The sequence below is a fragment of the Lygodium microphyllum genome, chromosome 11 (genome assembly GCF_053477565.2).
Source record: "Lygodium microphyllum isolate KBCC chromosome 11, Lygodium_microphyllum_v1.1.10, whole genome shotgun sequence".
NCBI lineage: Eukaryota > Viridiplantae > Streptophyta > Polypodiopsida > Schizaeales > Lygodiaceae > Lygodium > Lygodium microphyllum.
The window spans coordinates 122,075,023-122,096,513 of record NC_141145.1 but is presented as its reverse complement, the minus strand read 5'-3'; the positions used below and the strand labels follow the sequence as shown (position 1 = coordinate 122,096,513).

Here is a 21,491-nt window from a genome sequence, read left to right as displayed (position 1 = left end):
ATGTTGTGTGATGGTCTCGTGGCACTCCTAGATGTGAATAAATAGGTAATGTATTGAATGAAAGAACTTACATCAAGCCTTGTTACATAAAGCGGCAATAAAGATTATCAGAATACTTACATAAGCAAGGCATTTTAGGCAAATCCTTGCTCATGACTCCAAATTGTATGATTCTATAGTGAAGTTAAAACATTACAAATATATTAGTCCAACAAACATTAACTCATTGACCTTAAAGACCTTGGTATTTCGAAGTTTCCATAAGAATTCCAAGACAATTGTTAGCTTGTCAATGGAAATCTAGAGTTGATTGAGTTCATCTCAGAAACCTCCCCTCCAAGAATGCATAGTTGAAGCCTGAAGGCGTGCATTTAGACCTTTGTTAGGATTGCCCTTTAGGGCATATGCTTATACAATAGTGTAGTGTGACAAGGTGGTGCAAGTCCCAAAAAATTACCCACTGTTAACTTCATTTAAGTGGTTCACCTTAGCTTTGAAAAATGTGGATATCTTCTTTTTTGAGAAAGAATAGTTTAATTTAAAACACAAAGAAAAAGGTTTCTCTCTCTCTCTCTCTCTCTCTCTCTCTCTCTCTCTCTCTCTCTTGCATAAAAGAAGGGCAATGCATGCAATAGGGCACTCTTGTTGAGATCTCATATCACTTTTACCCTATATGTATGTAGAAAATAAGGGTGCAAAGAAAGCACTATCTTTAAGGATCTTTGTTGAGATCTCATGGCAATTTTATCCTATATGTATATATAAAACAAAGGTCTATAGAAAGCAATGTCTTTAAGAGACGAAAAAGCCCAAAAAATTAAGAAAGGGAAGTTCATCATGGGGCTTTATCTCCCTTTTCAAAGAGAGCCCACAAATTGTAGTCTAGCGTCTCACAAATATGAAGTGAAATAGAACAAAACTCTTAGGGGGGGTTTCATATTAGGGAGACAACACAACATTTGCATCTTCCTCTCCTAGAGTGTGTAGCTTAAGGCATGCATTCAGATCTTGTGTTAAGGTCTCATAGTACCATGATCCTATGGATATATTTAAAAAACTAGGGGCACATAGAGCTGCGTTCCAAAAGGAGCCCACAATCATAGCCAAATCTATACTATTAGTTAAGGAGAGGTGGGGACGGGTGCCACGCGTCCAGCACCCGCCCCCCGCAAAAATCGCACCCGCCCCACCAGGGCGAGTTTAGGCGCGGAGGGCCTAGTGTATTTCTAATCTAAAGCGATATAGATAGAAATAAAGTCTTGTAGGCCTTGATTTGCATATAGGGCCTATCACACACAGCTTTTGACGTATCTAGCGGGCCCTAAAACGGAGATCGCTTTTTCTTCATGTCTCCGTGGCATCACATTCTAGCCATTGATGTGGAGTCTTTCCAAGCTTTAACTTAAGCCTTTTAACTAGTAATTGTCTGGATTACCAACACATATCCTCTCTGACTCCCCCCCCCCCCCCCCCTTTCTTCTCTGCCTGCGTCTGCCTGTGTCTCCATTCATCAATGATTGGAACTTTGACAAAGAAACAAGAAGCTTCTCTAAGCTGCTTCCTCTAAACCTTATGCCGAGATCTCTCCATGCCGCTGATCAAAGACTTAGCCAGGTAACGCGTTGCTTCTCTCCTATACGAGCGTTTGTTTCCATTATCATCATTATCAACAGTATGTAGCCAGGTAACGCGTTGCCCTTCTCCTATCTGAGCTTTGTTTATCAACAGCATGTACAAGAAGGTCCAAATTCTCTCCTGTCTAAGTTTTCTTGCTGATCGTCAAAAACGCTTGATTGATGTTAGGGAATGCTTACTCCCATGGTGCATTTCAAGCATTTTTTCCAACGTTAGAATCTATTAATTCAGTTTTCATCATTACTGTTAACAACATGGACAAGAAGGTCCAAAATTCTCTCTTGTCTGAGATTTTCAAACGATTGTGGAAATATTTAGATCAAACTTCGGATTATTTACTCCCTTGGTGCATTTCAAGTATTCCTTCCAATGTTGAAATCCATTGATGAGGTACTGGTCCCATTAGCAAAAGCAGGTCTTTGTCCGTTGTTCTACTGTGAGATACCTCCAATCCTTAATGCGTGCCAGTAGTAAAGTTAATACTCTCCCCATGCCTGAGGCTGAGAGATCAGCCTGCTGCAGAGACCACTGCGCCATACGTGAAGGTGGGAGACAGTGCACAGTGTCACATAGTGTGGCGGTTCAGTAAGCAGTCATGAGGACTTGGATTGGTTCTTTGCACTCCATGATTCAGGCTAGGGGCTTGGAAAGAGTACAGACAAAGCAGAGTTGAAGTGCTTGTATGGAATTTTCTCATGAGAATCAAAAGTTAAAGTAACATCTCTGCATATATTTTACAAATCTGCTACATTTGCATATTGTTCAACAACGCCTAAAACTGGTCAAATATCTGATAAGCAACAGACTACTTCCTAGTTAGTTTGATCTATACCAAATCAAGCAATTTGGGGCTTTTGCCAGTACAGCTGACTATATGGTTGCTCAGATTAGCTGGAAATTGAAGCTTCAACACCTGAAGGGTGCGTGGTGAGCTGAAGAGGGCTGCCAAAAATTAAACTATCTCAAAGCCTCTCAGGGTGGCTGATAGGGTTTGGAAAAAGAAGCCAAGGCACATGAGATAGATCCACTGGCTGTACCATCCCAAAGCATAAAGAATGTGAGATCCATCAAGGGCTCCCATCATGCAGCTTGAAAAGTAGGATCTGATCTATGTGATCCTAATTCCCTCTATGTGAATGGATTATGGAAGTCCAGAGCTCATCCAAGGTGGCATGTACCAAATTTTTGGAGTCACAATGGAAGAATGGATGCCTGAACATTGTTGAGTCATTAAGTTCATTGTACTCCATTTATTCCTATTTTGGTTTCCATTGATCCCCAAAAAGGCTTTATCTATATCATCCATTGGTGTTTGGGTGCCACCCAAGTGAGTTGGGAAGCCACCCTAGACAGTTCAGTGACTCATGTGTCTATAAATAGGGCATGGGTATCCATCACAAGACACATCTCACTTTCATTCTTCATCAGTTCCTTCTCTCCTCAACACTCTCCACTGCTGTTCATACCCTGAACAGAGCACATCTCAGGCCGTAGAGGCTTGTCATGTGCTGTCCAGTTCTCATTTATCCATCCTTTACTGAGGCAACCTGTTTTCTACAGCCAGCCTACACTTAAAACATTTTGTAGCGGGGTTTTCTGTACACTCTATGTTTCTCCATACAAATCCTACCATTTCTTGACATGGTATTAGAGTAGAGGTGCTCCAAGAGCTAAATATTCTCATTCTTCATTGAGGCGATGAAAGGTTGCAAGATATGCAATACTTTGAGATTCCAGATTATTTATTTTGGTTGTATGAAGTATCATTGGGAGATTCGCTTATCTTCTTCTCCTTCCCACCCTTCCTTCATAGGTTTGACACACGAGTGCTATGGCTTCTTCAAATCCAAAAGGATGGACCACTGGGTGCTCCTATTGTGACAAGAACGGTCATTCCACCATAGATTGCCATCATTGACCTTTGCTCTCTACTCCACTAGAGTATGTGTACCTACCTCTTGGCACTCCTTGTGCCACATTGTTGTTTTGGGCGATATAGGTTGTTCCTGTATTGGCTATGAGAGTTTTATGCTCAAGGCAATAAGATGCATATGGTAGGCACTAGCCACCACAGTTCATGTTCTAAATTGGTCATCGAGATCTGTTGTTACTGGTATGACTCCTTTTGAGGTGTATTTTGGACTCAAGTTGGATGTTTTCTATTTTAGAGTGTTTGGATGTAATTCTTAGATGTGAATGCAGCAATGGAAGCATAGACTGCGCAATATAGGAGAACAGAGAAACACTGCAAAGAAAAGAAGAACACTGCACAGAGAACTCAAGAAGAAAGAGATGCTTGGGAAAGGGAATTCATATACCAAGACATGAGACTGTATCAAAACAATGTAAATCACCGATTGTGTGGGCACTAGGTCCCTCTCTCCACCGGTACCTTCTATGGCTGTATGCAGATGAGAGATTGACACATGAGGAGGGAGCCCAAATATATAGGCATAAAATAATGCAAAACATGCATCAGTTTGGCTAGCTGAATAAAATAATAATAATATTTAGGTCGGCAAGCACAAAATGACCAAAACCTCATAAATGAGGCACCAAAAAAATACCTAAAATACTTTACTGTGCCTAGCCCATTGGGACATGCGCAAACTCACCCATGTACTGACATATCAAGCTAACACCCTCTCTTAGATCATGGGTGATCCGGTCCAATACAATTTACAATGATAATGACCCATTATATTACATACAACGATTTCCATTAGATAGGACCATGAATACCCAAGTAGTGGGTACATAAGCCACTACCAAGGTGCCTCAGAGAGAACTTGATGTTAATGTCAATCATACTAGCTCTTGAAAATAGAGAAGAATCATAGCAGCTCTCCATGTTTGTCAACAATGCTTGTGAAGGAGCGCACGTGACTTTGGCCAGATTGCCAAAGTGTCCCTTGTCCCTTAATGCAAACTTGGAGTAGAAGCCAATCCCATTCTTTGTTAAACAACTCATTATGAACCTAGACGTCAATCCTAGCTCCAAGATTTCAAAACCTGCTAGACTTTAGTCAATGTGTCGGGGAAACACCTCTTTAGATTGTGTGCAGCTATATAAAAGTATAGATGATGTTGAACCGCCCCACTTCACCACCCTCTCGTACTTCCTCTCTGGCATCATAGAGTTGTGAGAGATGATGTGCGTCACTTGTATTAGCAAGCTGGAAGGGAGGCCCCTGCAGCCTGTGTTGAGTCACCTAGATGGAGGCTAAGCTTAGACTTGTAGATAAGGAAGACTTGCTGAGAGAGTTGTCACCCTTGGTCATTGTGCACTCCTGCGAAGTTGCTAATGCCCTACAGCCCTTTTGCAAATACCCCTTTTTACCACAATAATAGTATAGAGACTGCTTCTTCTTATGTATGTCACCCCTTTCTGAAACAAGGACATCTGGAGCACCAAGAGAAAGCATGCTCATCGAAACTTTCGTCTCAAAATAGCAAGTCTCCAACATAACACTTGTAGATGATTAAGTAATGTCTGCATGCTGAGCATCAATATGAGAGGTTAGAGGAGCCATGATGTGGGAGATACAAAGAAGAAGAATAGAGACAAGGGATCTTGGGGGAGAGAGACGTGCCAACATAATAGACTCACAATAGTGTCAAGAGTTCTAGTAGTAAAGAAAGCACATAGAGAAAGGATCAATAGTAACTAGAGTGTAGTAAGAAGAACACGACAATAGATACACAAGAACCTTCTCTAAAGTTGAACAGTGTATCACGCAAAGTCTGATCAGAAAACAAGATGCGTGCTGCAAAAATAGACCAAATAAGAAAGAACAAAGCAAAATACAACCAACATAGTGCAAAGCACAAAGATTTCAGCCACCAGGGACTGAAATAGTAAAGAGTTATACCAGGAAAGAAAGCACATAGAGAAAGGATCAACAGTAACTAGAGTGTAGTGAGAAGAAAGCAACAACGGATACACAAGAATCTTCTCTAAAGCTGAGCAGTGTATCACACAAAGGCTGATCAAAAAACAAGGTGCTTGCTGCAAAAACAGGCCAAATAGAAAAGAACAAAGCAATATACAATCAACATAGTGCAAATCACAAAGGTTGCAACCACAAGAGATTGAAACCAGTGTGAAAACACTGTTGCCAGCCTTGCATAGAAGTAGAAGATCAAACCGCAGAGTTAGCAGACATTAAATGCTGCAGTAAAGCAGGGGAAACTGGTCGCCTCAGCCTATAAACACAAAATGCAGATGCAGCCTTGGGAAATGTAGATGTTGAGGAGTTAGTAACAGGTCCCTAGCCTTGAAACAGTCCTAGAAACAGTAAACATTGAAGGCAGGCTGCAAACCTCAGGCTGAAAATTTAGAAAACAGGTTGATTTGGCTGCAGAGAAGGGCCCCTAGGCTGTAAACAGGTTGCAGCAGATAAGTCAAAACACAGATCTGCAGCATAACAAATCAGCACCAGCACACCTCAAATGGCTGACATAAGGTAGGAGCAAAGCCCCAACTTGAAATCGGATACCATGTTAGAAGTGGATGCAACAATGGGAATGTAGAAAATTGCTGTGATTGACTGTAAAACACAAGAGAAAAGAGGAGAAAAATGCTGCAAGAAAAGAAGAACACTAGACAAAGAGCTCAAGAAGAAAAAGATGATCGGGAAATGGAATCCATATACCAAGACATGAGATTGTACAGAAACAATGTGTATCACTGGCTGTGGCATTGACATTGGCTCCCTCCCTCCACCGGTACTTGCTATGGAAGTATACGGATGGGTGACTTAACATTGGAGAAGCCTATGTTCAATTCCAAAGAAGTAGAGGGATAAGTTTGAGTTGGCTTCCAAGAAATAGGTGTTTGTTGCCTATAGCCCTTAGTCATAGGGGTATAGATTTATGATCCTAGCTCACAAGATATCTATATGAGTTGAGATGTGTGGTTTGTGGATTTTCTAGCTAGAGAGGGGGATGAGGAGCATCCTATTCTTGGAGATTGACGTGATAGTTGGGCACACGAGCTAGTTCGTATGGAGTCTATGCTTCTCGAGGTTCCATCTACAGAGGAGGAGATTACTTCTCTTTGGTATTACGAGGCTAGACAAACTCAGATTGGGCTAGAGATCTTAATTAGAGGAGATCGACTTCAAGCTATTGTTTTCTTCTGGGTATAGGTGCGATTTCTTGGAGTAACAAAAAGCAATCTACAATTCACAGACAGGAGTTACTTCACTTCTATGTGACAATGAGAGTTGCATAGCCTTCGCACAGAATCATGTTTTCCATAGGGTGAAGCACATAGAGATCTAGTATCATTACGTTCCTGAGCAACTCTTGGATAGGACCATTGATGTAGAGTGTTGCAAGACAGAGTAATGTGGTAGATTTGTTTACCAAAGTGTTTTGCAGCTTGGCACCTTTTCGACATCTATATTGGCTTTGATAGGCTGTTTGCTACCCTAATATGCTGCATTTTGTTGGTGGTGGGCTCTCTTATGTTGCTTTCAACTAGAGGTAGGCCACCTTGCTATCCCTCAGACTCTAGAGTGTCGTGGTTGTTGGTGATCTTCTCTCTCCTCTCACACAGCACCTGAGGATTGCCTTTTGCTTCTCCTATAGCTATACTTCACTATTTAGCATTTACCTCGATATTCTATTTCCTAGAGGACTATGTTTTGCTCCCTTCACTATGCAAATTCCTTATAGATATTGTTACTTGATCAGTTAGGATAGTGCAATCATCTTCAACCTTTTGCTCCATTGTATTCAACACGATTTAGGTACCATAATTTAGTGTTTATCATTCTTTACTCGTTTTTTGAGTTTTCTTCTCTCAGGGTTTGCCGTACATTTGTGTTTCTCCGTGCAAACCCTATTGTCTATTTGATATGGTATGAGTACATACTGTCCCGTCACTTTTCTTGACATGGTATTAGAGTAGAGGTCCTAAGAGAGCTAAAGTTTCTCTTTATCAGAGAAGGCAAACAAAGGTTGCAGGTTCGGCATTACCTTTAGATTTTCTCTATTTTTGTTGCATCATTAGGAGATGCTCTTATCTTTTTCTCTCTCCCACCCTCCCTTTATAGGCTTGCCACATTGGTGCTATTGCCTCTCCACATATAGGAGGATAGATCACTAGGTGCTTCTTGTGTAGCAAGAATGGTCATACCACTGAATATTGTCGACATTGATCTTTGCTCCATACCCCACCGGAGTATATAGGTCTTTCCCCCGACACTCCTTATGCCACCTCATCCTTTTGGGCCATAGAGATCATTCTGCATCAGCTATCAAATTTCTATGCTCAAGGCAAGTAGACATATCTGATGCGTACTAAGCCCTTACGAGCAAAAGGAGGCTTTGAGACCCCATGAGGTGATAAGCCTTCTTTGGCGACCACTGCAATGTGCTATGGAAGTTTCCCCTACCCATTTTCGGGTCCAATGGCTTTCATTGCTTGCAGTTCTATAGTCCGCTTCACTGAAACAAGGGCTATTGGGTCCTGTCTTCCCATCAATCCACTCCTTTGGCTCCTTTGGCTCCACAGTTTGCTCCAACTGAGAGAGAGAGAGAGGCTATTCTCTATTAGTGGCTCCATAGGAGCTATCCATTTCTCCTTCATTGTATGGCTCCATGGACATTGACTCTGCTGTGGACATTGAGGAGTTTATGTGTGATACCCCTCTCTCCCATCCCTCTTTCATTTAGGTTCAAGAGGCCACCTTTGGGAGTTGTCTAGCTTTTGTTACCTTGCAGCCCTAGATACCATTTTTGGCATTGTTGGTGACATTTGCTAGATAATGGACAGCCTGTTGGCCCCCAAAACTAGCACCCCTTGTGGTATTTCTTTAGCTTTTATTGCAAATGGATGGAGTACAATTGAGATTCTTTGATCTCCTTCACTAATCGAAGTGCCTTTTGCTGTCATAAATGGCTATCAAGTCTTCAAACCAATTTGTCTCTCGATTTACTTGTGGATTGGCCTTTACCATGCTCCTTGAAAGACAAATTAAGGCTCAAATTTGGGATGCTGGCCTCTTGAATCTTTCTAAAATTGTGTAATTTCAGTTGTTGGAATCCAAGTTCTAGGCTTTCAATTTTGAGCATGCATCTTGAGGTGGTTGTCAAAAGCCTAATTTTTGTTGTAAATTAGGGTTTATAGTAGAGAGTTTGCAAAATGACTCAAATGGCTAGATTTTACTGAGATAATCAGACAGATGGTTGTGGGATGAGAGAGAATGCTATAGAGAGAGAAATATCAGAGTTTCATCGAGAAAAAGGCTGAAAAACTGTTGTTGCCCTACTCAAACAACCATGGAAGCAGTTGTCTATAGCGTAGGACCACCACAAAGAGTGTTGTTCCCTCCTATATGCTGTCACTTGCACTAGAAGGAGCTTGGGTTGCAGTCATTTGCACTTGGAGGGCTCCAAATTGCTATCACTTGTTGTAGGACTGGTCCTCGATGGTTGCAAATTACTTTAGTAGAATCTCCTTTCTCTCTAATAGCCTCCTTTCTCTCACAATGGTTGGAATAGACTTCCATCAGTCTCCAAAAAGTTTTTTCCACTTGCATGGGCAAGTTTTACCAAGTGGAAGTTTTCTAATCCCATTTTTCAGAATTGTCCAGCTAATTAAATTAAATTTCAATATAATAAATCTGAAAAATTAATTTAATAATTATTCTAGTCTTAGAAAAATAATTCCACTAGCCAATAATTAAATTGGCTAGGCCAATTTGTCTTCCAAGTATCTGTAAGCAGTTACTAGCTCTTAGATCGGCATTAATTAATTAATTAATACCTAGTCTCTAATGTTGCCCACTGACATTAGTGGCCAAAATATTGGTCTAGGCCAAAATTTGACATCGGATGCTACTTGGTACCTATTAGGCATAGCTTACTACAAATTTTGCTTTTGGCATGAAGTGATATTTCAAGTACTACATTGTGAAATGATTAACTTGCACCTCACATGCTCAAGTCACATTTGCACATTTGATTAACTTTTAATCAAATGCTAGGCAAAGCAAAAAAATTTCACATTCTCGTGACATTCGCTTTGTCATCAGACTCTTTGGAGGTCGTGATCCATGAGTTTCTTCATTCCCTCTCTCTCTCTTAGAGAGGGATTTAGAGGGGGTTCATCTTTCTTCTACTTCAGAGGGGGATCCCATTTCTTTAGCTTGAGAGGGGGGTCCCTACTTATTGTGCGGTTCTTCACATATCCTTTACCTTCTTCGACCGGTTGACATCTCCATGCCATCTCACCCATTGATACTCTCGATCTATAGGTTCTTCCTAGTTTGGGGCCTTGGATGTTTTAGCCATGACTTGGTGGCTAGGCCTTCATATTCCTTCCAACATGGAGTCATAGAGCTTGTGGCTTCTCTCTTAAGGTTGAGGTTGAGGTACCTATCAGCTCATCATGTCTACTATTCTTCATTGTATGTAACATTTCCCCCTCCCCCCCCTTTTTTATTTTTGTTTCTGAATTTTTTTTTTCCTCCCTCTCTCCCCCCCTGCCGTGAGTATGGCGGAGAGAGAGAGAGAGAGAGAGAGAGAGAGAGAGAGAGAGAGAGAGAGGGAGTGAGCTGGAGATAGCGAGGGCATGCAGGCCCAGGTGGCGAGTGGCACTGCTTTGCCACCTTCCCCCCTCCACCTATAAAAACCAACCCCTCTCCGTCCGTTGCAGAAAAAGAAGGCAGCCCCCTGGCCCCTCCGATTGATGCTACGCCCTCCCCCCCCCCCCCCCCCCCCCCCCCTTCCGTGATCAGCGTTGAGGGAAGAAGAGGAGAGAGAAAGAAGGGAAGAAAAGAGGGAGGGAGAGGGAAGGAGAGAGAGAAGTAGAAGAGGAAAAAGAAGGGGTAGAAGGAGAGGAGAGAAGTAGTGGAAGAAGAAGAGGAAGAAGAGGTAGTAAGAGGAGGAGAAGAGAAGGTGAGAGAGAGAGAGTAGGAGAAAAAAACAGAGAAAAGAAGAAGAAGAGGAAGAGGAGAGGGAAAGAAGTGTTAGCGAGATCAGGTCCTGGCCGCTGGCAGCCAGTCGGACTACCCAGTCGGACTGCCACGTGGTCCGACCTGTTCCTGCACCAGTCGTTAAATGCAGCCGACCTATCTTTTCTGGCGCCTGTTTTTTTTGGCTATTTATAGCCGATTTTCCAGCAGTCTTCTCCCACTTCTGCTCGCAGATTACAGGCTGGTGGCTCGCGCAGATTCCGTCTCTGTTCGCAGATTTCTGACAGGAGACAGTGCAGACTGCAGCGGACTTTGAGGTGAACAGCAGGTTGCATCGTCAAGGTGGAGACACGCAGTCCAGCGCACTGCGCCCGTGTACATATCTGCATATCTTTGTATACAGCACACTTTATACAGCAGATCTTCATCTTCCACTGTCTCTTTCTCTCTCTTCTCTCTGCATTCTCTCTCTCTCAGTCCTACGCTTCCGCATCGCTGCACTCTGACATGGTATAAGAGCAATGTTGAAGGGTTGACTGAGTGCGGAACCAGCCTGAAGAGGAGTTTCTATCGCGACACAAGGCTGCGTTTTCAGCGTTTGAGGGCAGGCAGGAGGGCTGCGCCTCGGAACAAGGCTGAAGCGAGCGTGGGCGCGCGGGAAAAGAGTCCAGGTGGTGGATTTGCTGCTGTTTGACGAGGAGGAAGTTTGAGTTTTCAGCTTTCAAGTGCAGGTTTTGCTTTTTCATCGCCTCCGGCGGGTGAAGAAGTTTTAGGACATGGAAGAGCCCTAGCAGGCTGAGCTTTCACAATCAGAGGGGGCTACTTTTGCGTTTGTAAAGGCATTACAGGTAAAGATGTCTACAGAGATTGACTTGGAGTTCCAGATGATTATGGACCGGAAGGTGCCTGTCTTACCGGCTCTTCCCGCAGATCAGAAGCTCGATGGCGACAACTACCGCATCTGGCGTGTGATGATGTTGGCCATCCTTGAGTCCTACGATTTGGCGGAGCTTGTACAGGAGGAGATCGACCGGCCCTTGGTGAGAGATGAGTCCAAACTCTCTTCCGATGCTCGTGCGGAGTTGGCCAAGGCACAGTCTCACTGGGACAAACTGAATGCCAGGATTTGTTTCTTTCTTTTTCTATCTTGTACTACAGCGGTGATAGCTCACATCGAGCACTTGACGGTGGCTCGAGAGATATGGCTGGAGCTTGATCAGATGTATAACCAGATGATCCTAATGAAGCGGGTTTCTTTGGAGGTTCAGATGCGGACCTTGTCCGTGAACAAGTCTTCTTCGTTGCGGGAGCACATCAACAAGCTTAGACAGCTTCAAATGCAGGTTCAGAATGCGGGGAAGCCGATTTCCTCCGAAGACATGGCAATCACACTCTTGTTCCAGTTGCCGTCACGATTCGGTGCTTTCTACTCCGCCCTTATTGCTTCGGGGCGAGAGTCTACTCTTCGGTGGGAAGAGTTGGTTCCTATGGTCTTGGACCAAGAGGAACAACTAAAGGGACAGAATGCTTCCAAGTCAGAGGCACTGACAGGTCAAGCCTCTCAGAAGAAGGGGAAGGACCAAAAGAAAAAGAAGGGGGATAACAAGTCAAAGAAGGACAAGGACAAGGACAAAGAATCCACATGCCATATTTGTGGAAAGACTGGCCATTGGAAGAAGGATTGCCTTGACAAAGACAAGAAGGACACCAACAAGAAGGACACGAAGGATTCTGGAGCAGTGGCTGCACCCTCATCAGCTGCATTTCTTCATCTTGCTGTCATTGAGGACTCTACACCGAATGCTTTTGATGCTGCGATGACGGCTCCCCAGGCTCGAGAGTGGATCGTTGACAGTGGTGCCTCCCGGCACATGACTCCTTCATCAGATGGTGTTGCCCAGTTGCGCCCCTCGCTTGGGCAGATTCTCATTGGAGATAGCTCTTCAGTGTCTATTGCAGGACGGGGTGAGATGCAGCTTATTCCAGATGGACGTGGTGGTACCCATACCTCAGAGGTCTTGCATGTACCAGGTTTAGGGTATCATCTACTGTCAGCTCATAAGATTTGCTCCCTTGGACTTTTGGTGGAGTTTGATAGTGATTCGGTACGAGTCCTTGATCATGAGTCAAGGAAGGTTCTATCATCCGGATATGAGGAGAACGGTATCTATAAATTGAAGTCTTCCACCGCCCTCTCTACCCTTCTTTTTACCTCTCAGACATAGTCAGAGCATGGTATGCTCGGTTTGGTCACCTCAACTATGATTATCTTCGGAGGGCGTCACGTGGACAGCTTGTTCGAGGGTTGCCGGATATAGTGGTGAGCCAGCAGCCATGCGTCTCCTGCATTCGTGGGAAGCAGCATAGGGATGCCATTCCCCACAAAGCTTCGCGGCGGTCTACTTCACCGATGGAGCTTGTATCTACGGATCTTTGTGGCCCTATGAGGAACGAGTCCTTGCGAGGGAGCTTGTACTTCATGTTGATCGTAGATGACTAGAGCAGGATGACATGGGTCTATTTCTTGGCATTGAAGTCAGAAGCTTTCTCCCACTTCAAGGATTGGCTTCTCTTTGAGGAGAACCGATCAGGCCGGAGATTGAAGACCTTGCGATCCGACAAGGGTGGTGAATTTGTTTCTAATGAGTTTGCTCGTTTTTGTGTAGATAAAGGTATTCACCAGGAGTTTGCTAATACCAACACTCCTCAAGAAAATGGCATTCTTGAATAGAAGAACCGAAGTGTGATAGAGATGGCGCGCACCATGATGGAGCACCGACAAACACCTCAGTTTCTGTGGGCCGAGGCTGTGGCTACTGCAGTCCACATTCTTAACCAATCCCCCACTTCGGCTGTTGATGAGATGACACCTTTTGAGGCTTACTTTGGGACTAAGCCCGATGTTTCTTATTTTAGGGTCTTTGGGTGTGATGCCTATGTTCACATTCCCAAGGCTCATTGTGATAAATTTGAAGCAGCTTCCCGAAGACAGGTATTTGTTGGCTACAGCTCCTAGTCCCAAGGCTATCGTTTGTATGCTCCCGTTAAGCGGGATGTGTACACTAGTCGAGATGTGCGGTTTGTGGAGATTCCGGCCATATCAGCGGGTGAGGAGCATCCCGTTCTTGGAGATCCAGGGGAGAGTTGGGCTCCTGCTACAGTTCCTTTGGAGCCCGTGTCTTTTGATTCAGATTCTGTTTCTGATACAGAGTCTACTGTTCCACCAGTCACCCCCGAGGAGTTACCACCGGTGGATATCCCAGAGTCTTCAGCTGATGGAGAGCGATGAGGAGAGGTCCGGCCTCCTCCTCGTTGGGCCCGTAATACACTCCGTGATTCAGGGATCGAGGGGGTTCCTGAGGAGTGGGGACCGCAGGATGGTCTGCGGCAGTCACGACGGCACCAGGCACATTCTACGGAGCTTGTTTTCTCTAACTATTGTTTGATGATCCGTGTTATGCAGGATCGAGAGCCCATGTCCGTGAAGGAGGCTTTACAGTCCGCACCATGGAAGAAAGCTATGGAAGCCGAGTTGGAGGCTATTGAGAGGAATGACACTTGGTCACTCGTGCCACGCCCCTCGCATAAGAAGGTGATTGGCGTCAAATGGGTCTTCAAGACCAAGTACCTTAGCGATGGTTCTTTGGACAAGCACAAGGCTCGCCTTGTTGCTAAAGGTTTTGCACAGCGCCCAGGGATTGATTGTCATGATACTTTTGCCCCCACTGCTCGTATGGCAACTATTCGAGCTGTTCTTGCCTTGGCTGGCCATAGGAGATGGCCTGTCTACCAGTTGGATGTGAAGTCGGCCTTTCTCAATGGTGATTTGAAGGAGGAGATCTATGTCGAGCAGCCTCCTGGCTTTGGATCTTCAGATGGGAAAGTCTATAGGTTGAAGAAGGCCTTGTATGGCCTCAAGCAGGCTCCGCGTGCATGGAACGAGAAGATTGATTCGTTCCTTCAGTCACAGTTGGGATATCGGCGGTGTACACACTTCCGAGGCTGGTTGTGTGCTTTTTGTGTTGTATGTTGATGATTTGATTGTCACAAGTGATCATGCACAGAAGGTCCAAGAGACGAAGGCAGCTTTACATCGGACGTTCGAGATGACGGACTTGGGTCTACTCCATTTCTTTTTGGGCCATGAGATTTATCAGTCTCAGAGGGGGATCTTCATCTCTCAGCAGAGATATGTACAGGAGCTCTTGGTTTCTTTTGCGATGGAGGATTGTCGGACCATTTCTACTCCTATGGATCCGAACTGGAAGGCCACTTCCCATTCAGCTTCTCCCATGGCGGATGCTTTCCACTATCGTCAGTTGATTGGATCATTGATTTGGCTCCTCAACACTCGTGTTGATCTTTGTTTTGCTGTTGGGCTCTTGGCAGGGTTTATGAGTGAACCTCAGACGGTGCATTGGTAGGCTGTTCAGAGGATACTTCGGTATTTGAGGGGGACGTCTGATTTAGGGATTCATTATCCCGCAGGCACAGGTGGTTCAGATCTTGTTCTTGCAGGTTGGAGCGACTCCGATTGGGCCGGTGATGTGGACCACAGGCGGTCTACTACAGGTTACTGTTTTACCTTGGGTGCAGGTGTTATCTCATGGAGTAGCAAGAAGCAGCCCATGGTAGCCCTTTCATCTACTGAGGCGGAGTATCGGGCCGCGTCTTCCACCACATGTGAGGCTGTGTGTCTTCGGAGATTGTTGGAGGAGCTTGGCTGCCCCCAGACTCGTCCTACTTTGCTGCAATGCGACAATGAGAGTTGCATTGCCTTGGCACGGAATCCTGTTTTTTATGCTCGGACGAAGCACATAGAGATCCAGTACCACTTCATCAGAGAGAAGCTTCTGGATGAGACCATCACTGTGGAGTACTGCAAGACGGAGGACAATCTTGTAGATTTGTTTGTAAAGCCACTTCCCCAGGCTCTCCTTCGGAGACATTCCAGATCCCTCAGGCTTTTGCTCCGTCCAGGCTCTGAGAGGGGGTGTTAGCGAGATCAGGTCCTGGCCGCTGGCAGCCAGTCGGACTGCCACGTGGCAGTCCGACCTGTTCCTGCACCAGTCGGCTGCATTTAATGCAGCCAACCTGTCTTTTTTGGCGCCTGTTTTTTTGGCTATTTATAGCCGATTTTCCAACAGTCTTCTCCCACTTCTGCTCGCAGATTACAGGCTGGTGGCTCGCACAGATTCCGTCTCTGTTCGCAGATTTCTAATAGGAGACAGTGCAGACTGCAGCGGACTTCGAGGTGAACAGCAGGTTGCATCGTCGAGGTGGAGACACGCAGTCCAGCGCACTGCGCCCGTGTACATATCTGCATATCTTTGTATACAGCACACTTTATACAGTAGATCTTCATCTTCCACTATCTCTTTCTCTCTCTTCTCTCTGCATTCTCTCTCTCTCTCTCTCAGTCCTACGCTTCCGCACCACTGCACTCTGACAAGAAGGGGTAGAAGGAGAGAAGAGAGAAGTAGTGGAAGAGGAAGAGGAAGAAGAGGTAGTAAGAGGAGAAGAGAAGGTGAGAGAGAGAGAGTAGGAGAAAAAAAAAAGAAAAGAAGAAGAAGAGGAAGAGGAGAGGGAGAGAAGAGGAGAAGGAGAGAGAGAGAGAGTAGGTGAAGAGAAAGAGAGGAAGAAGAAGATGAGGAGAGAGAGTAGGTGAAGAGGAAGAGAGGAAGAAGAAGATGAGGAGAGAGAGTGAGGAGAAGAAGGAAGGAGAGAGAGGAGAAGAAGAAGGAGAAGAAGAGGAAGAGGGAGGAGAGGAAGAAGGAGAAGAAGAGGGAGAAAGAGAAGAAGAAGAAGAGGGAGAGAGAGAGGAGAGAAGAAGAAGAGAGAGAGAGAGAGAGAGAGAGAGAGAGAGAGAGAGAGGGGGGTGGAAGTTAGGGATTATCTCCAGCTAAGGCGATTTTCAAAGTCACGAACACTATCGAACTTTCATCTCCCTCATCGGTTTGGTGACCACTTGCGAGCCGCCCTTGAACAAAGCCACCACATTAAGGACCCAGGGTGAAGGATTGTGTGTGCAAGATGGCTCCAAAGGGAAAGCTTACTAAGAGTACTAGCGCGGAAGCCGCGGTCGAAGATAGAAATGCCAGTGGAGTCACAACCAACCGTAACATCTCGTCACCCTCTCTCCACATCCAGGTGACCGGTAAAACTCGAAAGGAACTTTTGTCCTCCATTGTACGCATAATTAAATCTATAAGCATGATTTATCACATGAAATGAAAGGAATTTCTAATCTATTCCCGCATGGGATGCAAACTTATTAAGGTTTAGTACGAGTCATATAATGTTCAGTTGAGGTTATGAGAACTGATCACAAATGGCTGCAAACGTGACTCCAAACTGATCACAAGCTGATGGTAAAAAAAACTGATCAGAAACTGATGCAAAAGCTAATGGAAAACTGATCCCAAAGTGATCATAAACGGTTATCAAACTGATCAAAAACTGAGCTGAAACTAATCAGAAATTGATCTCAAAATTGAGGCAAAAACTCATGCCAAACTGGTTCAAAAACTCATGCATAAGTATAGTCTTAGAGCTGCGGTGACAACCATACTCATGTATATGTATCTCACAGTGACTAGTACACCGAGTAGTGACCTCATGGCAGACCTACTGTCAGCACAGTACCTTGGATGCATGCTGAATACATTCGAGATCCACTACATACGAGAGTTGTTCAAAACCGGTGGAGTGGAAGTGTTACCTCCCCCTTGAGCATTAGGCAATGCTCCGGACGCGCGCTCTGTTGAACCTGAGTAAGTCCGATCTAAAGTCGGCTCTAACTGAAAGGCATCGAGATAAAGTTGCAAGAATTGAGGATGGTTTGCAAAGTCATCCTTTTCCATTCATTTTGCATCCATTGGTGAAAAATTTTGAAACTTCACCAAATATCTTCTGGAAACTTTACCTCTGGCCTTTCTTTCCTTATGTGCCAAAATCTGCTCGGGTACCAAAATCTCATCTAGTTCCTCAACCTCTGGCTGAATTTCAGCAGATACATCTTTTGGCACATCACCACGAAAGGGTCTCAACAAACTGACATGAAAGGCATTGTGTATCCGCCAATGTGGAGGTAATTTCAGCCGATATGCAATATCGTTGACCTTTTTCAACACTTGAAAGGACCCATAGTATCTCATGCTTAACTTCGGATACAACCTCTCTCTTTCCTTCATCTTTTTCAGCCTTGCCTTTTTGAAACGCAGCAATACATAATCGCCCTCTGCAAACTGCAAAGCACGTCTATGGCGATCAGTTGCCCACTTTTGCTTGTCCTGTGATCTTTGAAGTGCATACTTTATCTTTGCATAGGCTGCATCCAAGCTTTTCACAAAGCAATGAGCCTCAAAGATCTTATCGTTAGCGTGCAAAATAGGTGGAACCTTCTTGCCACCCTCAACCACCTCAAATGGACCCTTGCCAGTGGAACTATGCACCGTATTATTGTATGCAAACTCAACCAATGGCAAATACTGCTCCCACTGTGTCTTGTGGTCTGAAACATAGCATCTCAAAAGATCCAACACTGTGGAATTTGCTTCCTCAGACTGACCATCTGTTTGCGGATGGAAGGATGATGAGAATTTCAGTGTGGTACCCATATTTTCAAACAATCCCTTCCAGAATAGACTGGTCATCCGAGGGTCTCGATCACTAATGATCGAGTCAGGCATACCATGATACTTGAAAATGTGCTGCATAAATAATCGTGCCATATGATCAACCTTTATCTTCTTCCTCACCCGAATGAAATGGGCTTGCTTGCTAAACCTGCAAATAATAGTCCATATTTCATCATTCCCTGTAGGTGTCCTAGGAAGCTCAAAGATAAAGTCCATAGCAATGCTCTGCCAAGGCCTATTTGGAATAGGCAAGGGCTGTAACAAGCCTGGCATCTTTTGCCTATCATGCTTTACCTATTGACATATGATGCATGCCCTAGCAAACTGCTCCACATCATGCCTCAAAGCTGGCCAATAAAAGAAATGCTCCACTGCCTTGACTGTGGCATCAATACCTCTATGTCCTGCATATGGAGGAACATGACTTTCAATGAGCACTCTAGGCCTTGACTGCTTTGTGACACACAGTCGTCCATGCATCAACAAAAATTCATCTCTTAGTATGAAATGCTCATGCCTTTGGCCATTTCAAAGCTGATCATAAACATTAGCAAAGTCCGAATCAGCAGCATATTGCTCTTTTATGGCATCCAACTTGGTGTGATAAACCATAGTGACGGCTGAAATTTGTGGCTTACGTGACAGTGCATCAACCACAACATTCTTCTTACCATCAATGTGTACAATCTGAAAATGAAACATAGAGGGAAAATTTGCCCATCTCATATGCTTCTTTGACAACTTTGTTTGTGTCAGAAAGTACCTCAAAGTCTGATGGTCTGTCTGCATTGTAAAATCAGCCCCCAACAAATAATGTTTCCACGTAGACAGTGCATGAATTATAGCCAAGAGCTCTTTCTCATAAACCTGTAAATTCCTCTCTGCACCGTGGAGAATTCGGCTCTCATAAGCCACAACTCGGCCATCTTGCATAAGGACAGCCCCAATACTGTTACCACATGCATCACATTGAACCACAAATGACTTCCTTAGATCAGACAATACAAGCACAGGATCTGAAGTCATCTTTTCCTTCAACTTTTCAAATGCTGAAATTTCCACTGCGGTCCATCTAAATGGCACATCTTTCTTTTGCAAAGCATGCAATGGAGATGCAATTTCAGCAAATCTGCGTACATACTTTCTATACTAGAACATAAACCCAAGAAGTTGCGGATCTCATGAACATTCTTCAAAGCTGGCCATGAACGTATTGCTTCAACCTTAGTAGGGTCCATACGAATACCATCAGCCATTACAATATGTCCCAAAAAGTGGATTTCATGCAAAAAGAATTCACTCTTCTTGTCATTGATAACCAGCCTATGCTTACGTAGCTCATTGAAAACAATGTCCAAGTGCTCTCTATGCTCCGTCTTATTCTTTGAATAGACAATCATGCCATCAAAGAAAGTTTCCACAAATGCTCTATGTGGCCGAAATATGCGATCCATCATCCGATTAAAAGTGGCAGGAGCATTCGTAAGTCCAAAAGGCATGACAAGAAATTCATATAATCCAAAAGATGTCCTGAAAGTTGTCTTAGGCACATCCTCTGGTCTAATGCGTATCTGATGATATTCACTTTTCAAATCTATACGACTGAATATTACTGTTCCCTGCAATCTATCCATAACATCATCGATCCGAGGGATCGGAAAGCGGTTCTTTATCGTGATCTTGTTCAGAGCATGATAGTCAATGCACATACGCCATGAACCATCCTTTTTCTGCACCAAAAGCATTGGAGAACAGAAAGGAGACGAGCTGGGCTGAATTAGTCATTTTTCTACCAACTCATTTACCTGACTCTTAATCTCCTCGTTGGGCTGCACTGACTCTATAGGGTGGCTTATTAGGAGGGCTACTTCCAGGGATAAGATCTATGCCATGATCTTCGGTTTTTTCAGGTGATAGCTGCCCTGGAAGTGACTGAGAGAAGCAATCAGCATATATTTTCAGAAATGACATGCGATCATTCTCTAATTTAGACATATTCCCAACATTCTCACTATCATCCTTGTCCTTAGCAAAAACTAAATATGCTGAAAGATGATTTTTCATTACTTTAGAAATAGCAACTGCAGATACAACAGGGACAGATTCCCCTTTCAACTTTACATCAAGTGTGAGTGTCTTTCCTTTATGTTGAATAGTGATCTCTTTTGCATATGAATCAATCACTGCATGTATACGGTGGCACCATGGCATACCAAGCAACACATCACAACCCTCAACTGGAGCAATATAAAACTCTTCGCTATCCACATATCCTTGTATGTGCAACCGAAGCTTTCCAATGAGTGGTGTAACAGGTTCTGCATGACCCTTATATGCCATTCCAACTTCTCCCATGGCTCCCATCTCATCCTCTTTGATGCCTAGACGGGCTGCCATGTCAGTAGAGATGAAGTTGGCTCGTGCACCATTATCAAAGAAGATCAACGCATGCTGATCTCTAATTTTACCCCATGCTCTCCATAACTCAGTAGCATCATCATTGGGCTAATCACTAACAACATCGGGCACCAATCCCACTGATGTTTTGGGCCTTTTACCCTTAGGATCTCCCTGATTTTCTGATTTTGCAGCTTGCTGCCTATTGGGAGAGTTCTTGGCAATATGACCCTCTTGTTCACAAATAAAGCATTTATTTGCAGCCATCAATTCCCTACATTATGCCAATGTTTTCGAGCCCTTGCTTTGCTGTTTTGGCCTCTTTTCAGGCTGGTTTTCAGATATGTCACTTTTCTCAGCCTTAAACAACTTTTTATTCGGCTTCTCCCCGCTCTCTTGGAAGGCCGAATCCTTTCCATGCAGCAAAGCATCGGCTGTAGCAGCAGTCTCTATAAGCTGAGACATGCTAGATACGGTGGATTTTATGCAAAAATCCTTGATTCCTTTGGGCAGCCCACGTACATATTTTTCCACTTGCTCATGAAGGGGTACGACACGATAAGAAGTGACGGGCAGATCCAAAACTTCTTATTGTATTGCTCTAAATTCTTGCATTCCTTTGCATCAAGCTTGTTCCAAGCTGTCATGATGTCCACCTCAAAGGTACTAGTCAACCAATTCGATGCAAACATTTGCTTGAATTGTACCCATGTTGATGGTGCTCTACCTTGCATCAAGAGCGTGGACCACCACTGCAATGCATTCCCCTTCAAGAAAGTGGCTGCCTTTCGAATCTTAGAGGATTCGGTGAAGTTTCCCCTTGAATAGGCTGCATCAAACTGCTGAATGAAGGTCAAAGCTTTGAGCCTATCTTGTGCACCACTGAAGGACT

At 44.3% G+C, this 21,491-nt stretch overlaps 1 protein-coding gene across 2 annotated transcripts in view; it reads left to right on the top strand.

The window, feature by feature from the left end:
- The first annotated feature begins 1,455 nt into the window (after window positions 1-1,455).
- The window catches only part of LOC148029311 (potassium transporter 7-like), a 179,767-nt gene continuing 159,731 nt past the window's right edge, over window positions 1,456-21,491 (top strand). For both annotated transcript variants that reach the window (XM_087688088.1, XM_087688086.1), the window contains exon 1: window positions 1,456-1,614. The gene's annotated coding sequence lies outside the window, so the exon portion shown is untranslated. The remainder of the gene's footprint in view (window positions 1,615-21,491) is intronic.